Source organism: Piliocolobus tephrosceles, chromosome 5, assembly GCF_002776525.5.
Source record: "Piliocolobus tephrosceles isolate RC106 chromosome 5, ASM277652v3, whole genome shotgun sequence".
Lineage (NCBI taxonomy): Eukaryota > Metazoa > Chordata > Mammalia > Primates > Cercopithecidae > Piliocolobus > Piliocolobus tephrosceles.
Window position 1 is genome coordinate 9891425 of NC_045438.1, and position 10539 is coordinate 9901963.

Below are 10539 nucleotides of genomic sequence, written 5' to 3' on the forward strand. Positions count from 1 at the left end.
GCCTAATCTCAGCTGGTCCACCCGAGACCCCCTGAGCACCAACCCTAGTCCCCCGCGCGGCCCCTTATTCGCTCTGACAAGATGAAAGAAACAATCATGAACCAGGAAAACCTCGCCAAACTGCAGGCACAAGTGCGCATTGGTGGGAAAGGAACTGCTGGCAGAAAGAGGAAGGTGGTTCATAGAACAGCCACAGCAGATGATAAAAACCTTCAGTTCTCCTTAAAGCAGTTAGGGGTAAACAATATCTCCGGTATTGAAGAGGTGAATATGTTTACAAACCAAGGAACAGTGATCCACTTTAACAACCCTAAAGTTCAGGCATCTCTGGCAGCGAATACTTTCACCATTACAGGACATGCTGACACGAAGCAGCTGACAGAAATGCTACCCAGCATCTTAAACCAGCTTGGTGCAGATAGTCTGACTAGTTTAAGGAGACTGGCCGAAGCTCTGCCCAAACAATCTGTGGATGGAAAAGCATCACTTGCTACTGGAGAGGGTGATGGTGATGAGGTTCCAGATCTTGTGGAGAATTTTGATGAGGCTTCCAAGAATGAGGCAAACTGAATTGAGTCAACTTCTGAAGACAAAACTTGAAGAAGTTACTGGGAGCTGCTATTTTATATTATGACTGCTTTTTAAGAAATTTTTATTTATGGATCTGATAAAATCTAGATCTCTAATACTTTTAAGCCCAAGCCCCTTGGACACTGCAGCACTTTTCAGTTTTTGCTTATACACAATTCTTTCTTTGCAGCTAATTAAGCCGAAGCAGCCTGGGAATCAAGTTTGAAACAAAGGTTAATAAAGTTCTTTGCCTAGTATACAAAATAGTAATAATAATAACTTTGAGGCCACATGTTTATAATGATTGAGGTTGGGTTATAGATGCATTCGGTCGTTTATATGCTCTATTATGTGTATGTTTAAAACTTTACATAATTAAAATCTACCTAAAGGAGAAAGTATTGATTTTTTCTATTATTTGCTAAAAAGAGCCCAGATGCTTTTTTTAAATTTCAGAAATCCATATAAAACATACGGTTTTCCAGCTTCCCATTCTCAAAATTGTTATAAGTTCGGTCTGTTTGGTACTTCTTTTTCACCATTCCAAGAGACGGTAACATGTATTCTGGGCTTATGAACTTTAACCAGAAGGCTTTGCTCACACCTGAAGGTATATTTAGATACAGTATCAAGAAGCAGACCGAGGTGGAAATTCTTTGAATGTCACCAATGTGCACCTTGAGTGGGGAATGGGGGGAAGTCTCCACGAGAAGGGGAGGGTTTGATTGCTGATAAGAAAATGAGGACTAGAAATAAGGAATCTCAAAATTTTCAGCGCAGTGCTGATGAAGACATGGCTAGCAGTCAGTTATTTATCATCACTACAGAGATCAGTCATTTTTTATTTTTTTAATACATAATATTTCACATATTTATGGGGTACATATGTCCGTTACGTGCTTAGAATGTGTAATGATCAAGCCAGGGTATTTGGGGTATCCATCACTTGAGCGTTTATCAGTTGCCTGTATTGGTATCATTTCAAGTACTCTCTTCTAATTATGTTGAACTATATTTAATATGGCTGCCAAGTATAGTCACCCTCGTCTCCTATCAAACATTAGAACTTATTCTATCTAACTGTGTATTTACACCGTAGCCAACCTCTCTTCATTTCCCCTCCCCTCCACCTACCCTTCCCAGTCTCTCTTATCTATTACTCTATTCTCTATGTCCATCAGATTAAGTCTTTGAGCTCCCTCATACGAGTAAGAATGTTCAGTCTTTGTCTTTCTGTGTCTGGCTTGTTTTCCTTAACATAACAACCTTCATTTGCATCCATGTTGCTGCAAATCACATTATTTCATTCTTTTTATGGTCAAAAAATATTTCATTGTGTACGTATACCACATTTTCATATTTTCTTTATCCATTCATTCATTGATGGACATTTAGGTTGATTTCATATTTTTACTGTTTTGAGTAGGTCTACAGCAGACATGCAAATGCAGCTATCCCTTTGATATACTGATTTCTCTTCCTTTGGGTAGATACCTAGTAATGACGTAGCTGGATCGTATGGTAGTTCTATGTTTAGATTTTTGAGAAATCTTCATACTGTTTTTCATAATGGTTGTACTAATTTACATTTGTACCATCAGTCTGTAGGAGTTCTCTTTTCTCTGCATATTGCTTGCATGTTATTTTTTGTCTTTTTAATGACAGGCATTCTAACTGGGGTGAGACAATATCTCATTGTAATCTCAATTTGCGTTTCCCTGATGATTAGTGATGCTGAGTATTTTGTCATATACCTCTTGGCCATTTGTACGTCTTTTTTGTTGTCGTTGTTTTTGTTTTTGAGACAGAGTCTCACTCTGTTACTCAGGCTGGATTACAGTGGCACCATTATGGCCCACTGAAGCCTCGACTTCCAAGGCTAAAGCGATCCTCCTGCCTCAGTCTCTCAAGTAGCTTGGACCAAAGGTGTTCACCACCATGCCCAGCTAATTTTTTTTCTTAATTTTTGGTAGAGACAGGGTCTCTCTATGTTGCCCAGGCTGGTCTTGAACTCCTGGGCTTAAGCAATCCTTCTGCTTCAGCTTCCCAAAGTGCTGGAATTACAGGCATAAACCACCATTCCTGGCCTTGTATGTCTTCTTTTGAGAAATGTCTATTCAAATCTTTTGCCTGTTTTTAATGGGATATCTGTCTTCTTAGAGATCAGTATTTTTAAAATCAGATCCCTTGGTTTAACATCAGTGTTGTCCCCCAACTTCATTAATTACATTTATCACCACAAATCAATGTCACTTTATATAACATTTAAATACATCATTCCAGAAAACTTAAGAAAATAACTAGTTTGTGTTGAGGTTGTTATAAGAAGAGTCCTATTGATCCTTGTGCAAAGCATTAATGTTTCTGCAAGGAGAGTATGGGGGCAAGGGAGGAAGTTAGAGGCTCTTCCTTTATAGATTCAATAAGAATAAATAGACGACTTTATCAGTTAAGCTGATTTTGACTGGAATGAAAGAAGCCTCTTATTGGACTGGCTTAAACAACAAGTGGAGTTTACAGGAAGGGACAGTACAGTGTCTCAGGGCAGAGCAAAAGAACAAAGGAAGCCAGGACACTATTGGGCCCCAGGCCTTTTAGAACCTGGGATATAAAATATCACAGTTAGTCTCCCACCACCACAGCCTCTCACAAAATGCTGACTTTTTTTTCTCCCTTGATATCAGCCTTCTCCACATGATGGAAATCATAGATGCTGTCTGTACCAAGATTTGCAACCTGCAAACTCACCCAATGCTGAAGGAATGTCGTGTGTCTGGAAGGAATGAATCAGCAGTCTGTAACAATGTTGTACAGAAATGTTGTTACCTCTGAGAGAACTGTTTCCCCTCTAAGGTTTTCAGTGTATGAACTCATATGTTCTCTAAGTAATGATCATTTGATCTCCTCTTTTCAATAGTTAGTTTTATTGCTAGCTTATAAATCAGTGTCGTGCTAGTAAATGTCTAACAACTGACTCTCAAAAATTAAGAGAAAAGAGAAGGAAGAAAAAGAAAAACGGCTTTAATTGTAATGTTTGCCTGTTTGCCAGTATAAATACCTCCAACACCGCCAATGTGAAGCTGCAGCATGACGTCACTGAATGCAGAGATGGGGCCCAGTCAACAGTCCAGAGCCCATACAAAAAGGATCCCGCAGTGCTGCTTATAATTTATTTAGCCTCTAGAGAGCAATGTTAAATAGCAGTGATAGCAGCAAGCAGCCTTTCCTTCATCCTGATGCTTTAGTATCTAGCTGCAAATAACTTGCTCCCTGTGTGCTCCATTTGATTACATGCTGGTGGGTTCCTGGAGCTCTGTATCTGGACTTAGAAAGAGGGAATGTTGGTCGTCGGCAAAGCCTGAGTCCTTTCCCCTCATTCTTTTCCTCAGACAGCATGAGCTTCACCTCTCGCTCCATCTTCTCTACCAACTACAGGTCCCTGGGCTCTGTCCAGGTGCCCAGCTACGTGCCCAGCTGGCCAGCATCGTGGCCAGTGTCTATGCAGGTGCTCGGGGTTCTGGTTCCCAGAACTCCGTGTCCTGCTCCACCAGCTTCAGGGGCCTCTTGGGGTCCAGGGGCCTGGCTAGGGGGATGGTCTGGGGTCTGGCAGGAATGGGAAGCATCCAGAACAAAGAGACCATGCAAAGCCTGAACAACCACCTGGCCTCCTACCCGAACAGAATGAGGAGCCTGGAGACCAAGAACCGGAATCTGGACAGCAAAATCTGGGAGCACCTGGAGAAGAAGGGACCGCAGGTCAGAGACTGGAGCCATTACTTCAAGACCATCGAGGACCTGAGGGCTCAGAACTTCGCAAATACTGTGGACAATGCCCGCATCATTCTGCAGATAGACAATGCCTTTCTTGCTGCTGATGACTTCAGAGTCAAGTATGAGGCAGAGCTGACCATGTGCCAGTCTGTGGAGAGTGACGTCCATGGGCTCCACAAAGTCACTGATGACACTAATGTCACTTGGCTGCAGCTGGAGACAGAGATCGAGGCTATCAAGGAGGAGTTGCTCTTCATGAAGAACCATGAATGGAAAGTAAAAGGCCTACAAGCCCAGATTCCCAGTTCTGGGTTGACTGTGGAGGTAGATGCCCCCAAATCTCAGGACCACTCCAAGATCATGGCAGACATCCGGGCCCAATATGACGAGCTGTCTCAGAAGAACCGAGAGGAGCTGGACAAGTACTGGTCTCAGCAGATTGAGGAGAGCACCACAGTGGTCACCACACAGTCCACCGAGGTTGGAGCTGCTGAGATGACTCTCACATTGCTGAGACATACAGTCCAGTCCTTGGAGATCGACCTGGACTCCATGAGAAATCTGAAGGCCAGCTTAGATAACAACCTGAGGGAGGTGGAGGCCCGCTATGCCTTGCAGATGGTGCAGCTCAACAGGATCCTGCTGCACCTGAGGTCAGAGCTGGCACAGACCCAGACAGAGGGACAGCACCAGGCCCAGGAGTATGAGGCCCTGCTGGACATCAAGGTTAAGCTGGAGGCTGAGATCGCCACCTACCACAGCCTGCTGGAAGACGGCAAGGACTTCAATCTTGGTGATGCCCTGGACAGCAGCACCTCCATGTAAACCATCCAAAAGACCAACACCCACTGGATGGTGGATGGCAAAGTGGTGTTTGAGACCAACGACACCAAAGTTCTGAGACTTTAAGCCAGCAGAAGCAGGGGACCCTTTAGGGAGCAGGAGGCCAATAAAAAGTCCAGAGGATAAAAAAAGAAAGAAAGAGGGAGTGTGTCATTGTCAATTACAGATGCTGACCAAGGACTGGCAAGGAGAAAGTAGCTAAGCACAGCAGTGCCCCACATCTGCCCCATGGTGGAGACCATGCTCTCTGAGCAAACTGTTGAGATCCACCGTCTATTTTTACTTTTTCTAGGCTATAGACTACTTAGGGAGTGAGGAGACTTAATAATTAGGCAACTTATTTAAACTCCCTTTGCCTCAGTTTCCTAATAATTTAAACAGGGGTATTAGAATATATACCTCATATGACTTTTATGAGGTTTAAATGAAATAAGTCGTGTTAGGCAACAAATCCAATGCCTCACACACAGTAAATGCTCAATAAATGTTTTAATATCCATTTTAGTTATTTGTCTTTTTCTCTTAAATAGTCAACCATAATATTGGTTTAATATGGTCTATATTACATTTTTAAAATGTCCTTCTTGTCCTTGTTTTCTAAGTTCTTTTTGAAAAATAAAGAATGTTTTGTCATTTGCCTTTTGGGGATTTATTACTCAGTTTTTCTTATAGATCTAAGAAAGAACATTCAGTAACTCAATATAAGCCAATAAACTTACACCTCATGTCTCTGCCTCACATGCCCTTTCTCCATGAGTCCCGGCCTTATTCCAGTTAGGCTGACTCCCCCATCTAGCCATGCTCATCAACAGTTTTCTTCCTGGCCACTCCTCCCACTCTCTCAATTACAGCCCCCGGCACCAGCCCTCCACAGAAGCACCCTTTCAGCCAATACAAAATACCTTGATCACAGTAGTCTGTGAATAGAAAGTATTCTATTCACAAGTATCAAGTTGCTTTTGGCTGAAAAAAAAACCAAAAATTTAAGCATAGCTCCTAAAACATTGTGTTACACAAAGTGGGAAGGGGTATTATTTAAAAACACAAGTAACTGAAGTAGCTTTTTCCTGGCAAGACAATAGAAAAAAGAGACTTAATTCACTCTATGTAAAAAGAAAGAATCTGAGTTTTGGGGGAGGAAGTTGAGTTTGTCGAGTTGCCTGGGAGCAGCCCAGGAAGGAAAGGAAGCTGTCCAGAGGGACAGCCAGGTGGCAGAGACAAAAGCAATGACTGCAGGCAGGGGTTCCATCTGGAATCATGGTTAGAATGGTTATGAGATTTTTTTTAAAAACCTGAGTATTTAACATCCGGAAATGAGTATTTAATATGCAATACATATCCCATCATCCTGAAAACATGACAAGATCTGCCAAGTTCACAGCATTATATGTTCAGAGTACTTTCTAGAGAAAAGAGAAGATATTCAGTGGGGTCTCACTGTTGCCTTCTCCTGCTGATCCAAACAAACGGATGCAAAAGGACTGTATAGGGAGGTAACCAACAGTAACATCAAAAAAATGTCATTTTCCTCAATTCAGCATCTAGGAAATTCTCACATGATGGAGGTATATTAGTTAGAGTTCTCCAGAGACAGAACCAATAGGATATATTAATATATATATAGGTAGGTAGGTATATGAGAGAGGCTTTATTAAGGGAATTGATTGGCTCATGCAATTACAGAGCCTGAGAAGTCCCATGATAGGCTGTCTGCCAGCTGGAGAACCAGGGGAGCCAGTAGCATGGCTGTCCACGGCTGAAGGCCTCACAACCAGGAAAGTTCATGGTGTAACTCTCAGTCTGAGGCTGAAGGCCTGAGAGCCCAGGGCACTGCTGGCGCCAGTTCCTAAGTTCAAGGCCTAAGACCCTGGAGTTCTGATGTCCACGGACAGGAGAAAAGAGACATCCCAGCAGATCCCCAGAGCCTATTCTCTCCTACTTCTGCCTCTCAGCAATGGCAGCCGGAGGTGAAGGGGGAGCATCCAGGACATAGAATACATGGGTGAGTATCTTGGGCTCATCAATTAGACATGAAATTTCAGAGGCTTTGGAACCAAAGCAACTCTATCTTGCATAGGGGCTGGGTAAAATGAGGCTGAGACTTATGGGATTGCATTCCAAGGAGGTTGGGCATTCTTAGTCACAGGGTAAGATAGGAGGTCAGCCCAAAATACAGGTCGCAAAGACCTTGCTGGTAAATCAGTTTGCTATAAAGAAGCCGGCCAAATCCCACCAAAATGAAAACGGTGATGCAAGTCATCGTTGGTCATGCTCAATGCTCATTATATGCCAATTATAATATATTAGCATGCTAAAAGACACTCCCACCAGCACCGTGACAGTTTACAAATGCCATGGCAAGGTCAGGGAGTCATCCTATATGGTCTAAAATGGGGGGAACCCTCAGTTCTGGGAATTGCCCACCCCTTTCCTGGAAAACTCATGAATAATCCATCTCTTGTTCAGCACATAATCAAGAAAATACCATCAAAATGGCCAACCAGCAGCTCTCAAGGCTGCTCTACCTATGGAGTAAACTTTTTTTTTTTTTTTTTTTTAGACAAGTCCCGTTCTGTTACCCAGGCTGGAGTGCAGTGGCGCGATCTCAGCTCACTGCAAGCTCCGCCTCCCGGATTCGCGCCATTCTCCTGCCTCAACCTCCCCAGTAGCTGGGACTACAGGCGCCCGCCACCTCTCCCGGCTAACTTTTTTGTATTTTTAGTAAAGACGGGGTTTCACCATGTTAGCCAGGATGGTCTCAATCTCCTGACCTTGTGATCCGCCTGCCTCGGCCTCCCAAAGTGCTGGGATTACAGGTGTGAGCCACCGTGCCCCGCCCCCATTCTTTATTCCTTTACTTTCTTAATAAACGTGCTTTCACTTTACTCTATGGACTTGCCCCGAATTCTTTCTTGCAGGAGGTCCAAGAACTCTCTCTTAGAGTCTGGATGGAGATCCGTTTCCTGTAACCGAAAGATTTTTCCACAGTGGACACACCTTAGGTCATTAGCGAGGGCAAAGAGGGAGGTGGTGGTGATAGCATTGTGGGTGACATCACTTGGAACCTCTGGATTAGATCACACCTATTCAGACTTCCCTCTAGCAGGGTACAGTTCCATTTGATGAGAAATGATGCCTTCATGAGCCCTGAATTCATCTACATTAATCTCTTGGTTACTGCCTGACTCACTGAATAGGGAAAGCCTATCGCTTCCTGTTGTCTCATCTATCCCATGATGCATTTGAAGCAAAATTGTGCCAACGTGAGAAAATATGGGGATTCAAAAAATTATCCAGACAAATGTAATGAGTCACCTTGTTTTTGAAACTCTGCCTAGTTTGTGAAGGTCAGATGCTATTGGTTTATCATTTCTGCCAGCATTATCAAAAAAAGGAAGAAAAGAAGAATAAAGCTCAAATGGTTGCTCAGTGATTATGAGAAGCAAAAGTAGATCTGTTTAAAAATATGTAGTAGTCATTGCTGAGGTTTATTTACTTAATCTTCATCAATTTGTAACATTAAGGAGGTATAACCTGCAGACTGGGCGTGGTGGCTCATGCCGGTAATCCCAGCACTTTGGGAGGCCCAGGCGGGCAGATCACTTGAGGTCAGGAGTTTGAGACCAGCCTGGCCAACATGGCAAACCCCTGTCTCTACAAAAATACAAAAAGTAACTGGGTGTGGTGGTGCGCACCTGTAATCCCATCTGATTGGGAGGCTGAGGCAAGAGAATTACTTGAACCTGGGAGGTAGAGGTTGCAGTGAGCTGAGATCATACCACTGCACTCCAGCCTGGGCAACAGAGTGAGAAAGACTCTGTCTCAAAATAAACAAACAAAAAATCATTTTTACTATACCTGATAACAATGCTTGAAAAACAAAATTATTTCTTTTTTGAAAGATAGTGGGTTTGAGGTCAATCTGATTTAACTGTTATTTTGTAGTAATCAGATCTTCTAGAAGTCCTTTGATGGCAGCTATGATGTCATGTATTTTGGAGTCAGAGGTGTTAATGACTTCCTGGAAAAACTTAAGGGAAATTTTATGCTTATGAATCTGATTGAGGATTGTTTGCACAAAACTGACTAGGTTGATAAACATAATACAAAAAGTATTATCTGAATCCTGAAAAAAGACTGTTTGAAGTCAATCTCCTTAAATATCCTCAAACAAAAAAAATGTGCAAAATAATGTATATGCAGTACTAAATTTATATATAGGTGAAATACATGCATATATATATACACATATAGAATATCTTTGGAAGAATCCTCAAGCAATTGGTAACAGGAGTCCTTTTCAGGGAGAATGAATAAATGGGGAGTGTCAGGAAACAGTTTCATTATGTGGCATTTTAAATATTGGACCCCATGCATTTATTAGCTAGTTTAAAAAGTCTGAAGCCTCTCTGCGCTACCCACAGAGGGGTCCATAAAGCGTTGTTCTGGATTCCCCTCGTAACTTAAAGGGAAACTTTCACAATGTCCAGAGCCCTTGATGTCCTGCAAATGAAGGAGGAGGATGTCCTTGCAGCAGGAACCCACTTAGGTGGCACCAATCTTGACTTCCAGATGGAACAGTAAAAGTAAAAGTGATGGCATCTACAACATACAGCTGAAGAAGACCTGGGAGAAGCTTCTTCTGGCAGCTCATGCCACTGTTGCCATTGAAAACGCTGCAGATGTCAGTGTTATATCCTCCAGGAATAATGGCCAGAGGGCTGTGCTGAAGTTTGCTGCTGCTACTGGAGTCACTCCAATTGTTGGCCGCTTCATTCCTGGAACCTTCACTAACCAGATCTAGGCAGCTTTCTGGAAGCCATGGCTTCCTGTGGTTACTGACCCCAGGGCTGAGACTGACCACCAGCCTCTCATAGAGGCATTTTATGTTAACCTACCTACCACTGCTCTGTAAAACAGATTCTCCTCTGTGCTATGTGGACATTGCCATCCCATGCAACAACAAGGGAGCTCACTCAGTGGGTTTGATGTGGTGGATGCCAACTCGGGAAGGTCTGCGCATGCGTGGCACCATTTCCTGTGAACACCTATGGGAGGTCATGCCTGATCTCTACGTCTACAGAGATCCTGAAGAGATTGAAAAAGAAGAGCAGGCTGCTGCTGAAAAGGCTCTGACCAAGGAGGAATTTCAGGGTGAATGGACTGCTTCAGCTCCTGAGTTCACTGCTACTCAGCCCGAGGTTGCAGACTGGTCTGAAGGCGTGCAGGTACCTTCTGTGACTATTCAGCAGTTCCCTACTGAAAACTGGAGTGCTCAGCCTGCCATGGAAGACTGGTCTGAGCTTCCAGTCTCAGGCCACTGAATGGGTAAAAACAACCACTGAATGGTCTTAA

At 43.2% G+C, this 10539-nt stretch overlaps 3 pseudogenes; all 3 read left to right on the top strand.

Annotated features, from left to right (window-relative positions):
- The first annotated feature begins 6 nt into the window (after positions 1-6).
- Positions 7-715, top strand: LOC111547281 (annotated as a pseudogene).
- Positions 716-3780: 3065 nt separating this feature from the next.
- LOC111547270 lies at positions 3781-5166 on the top strand (annotated as a pseudogene).
- A 4500-nt stretch (positions 5167-9666) lies between these two features.
- LOC111547348 lies at positions 9667-10539 on the top strand (annotated as a pseudogene).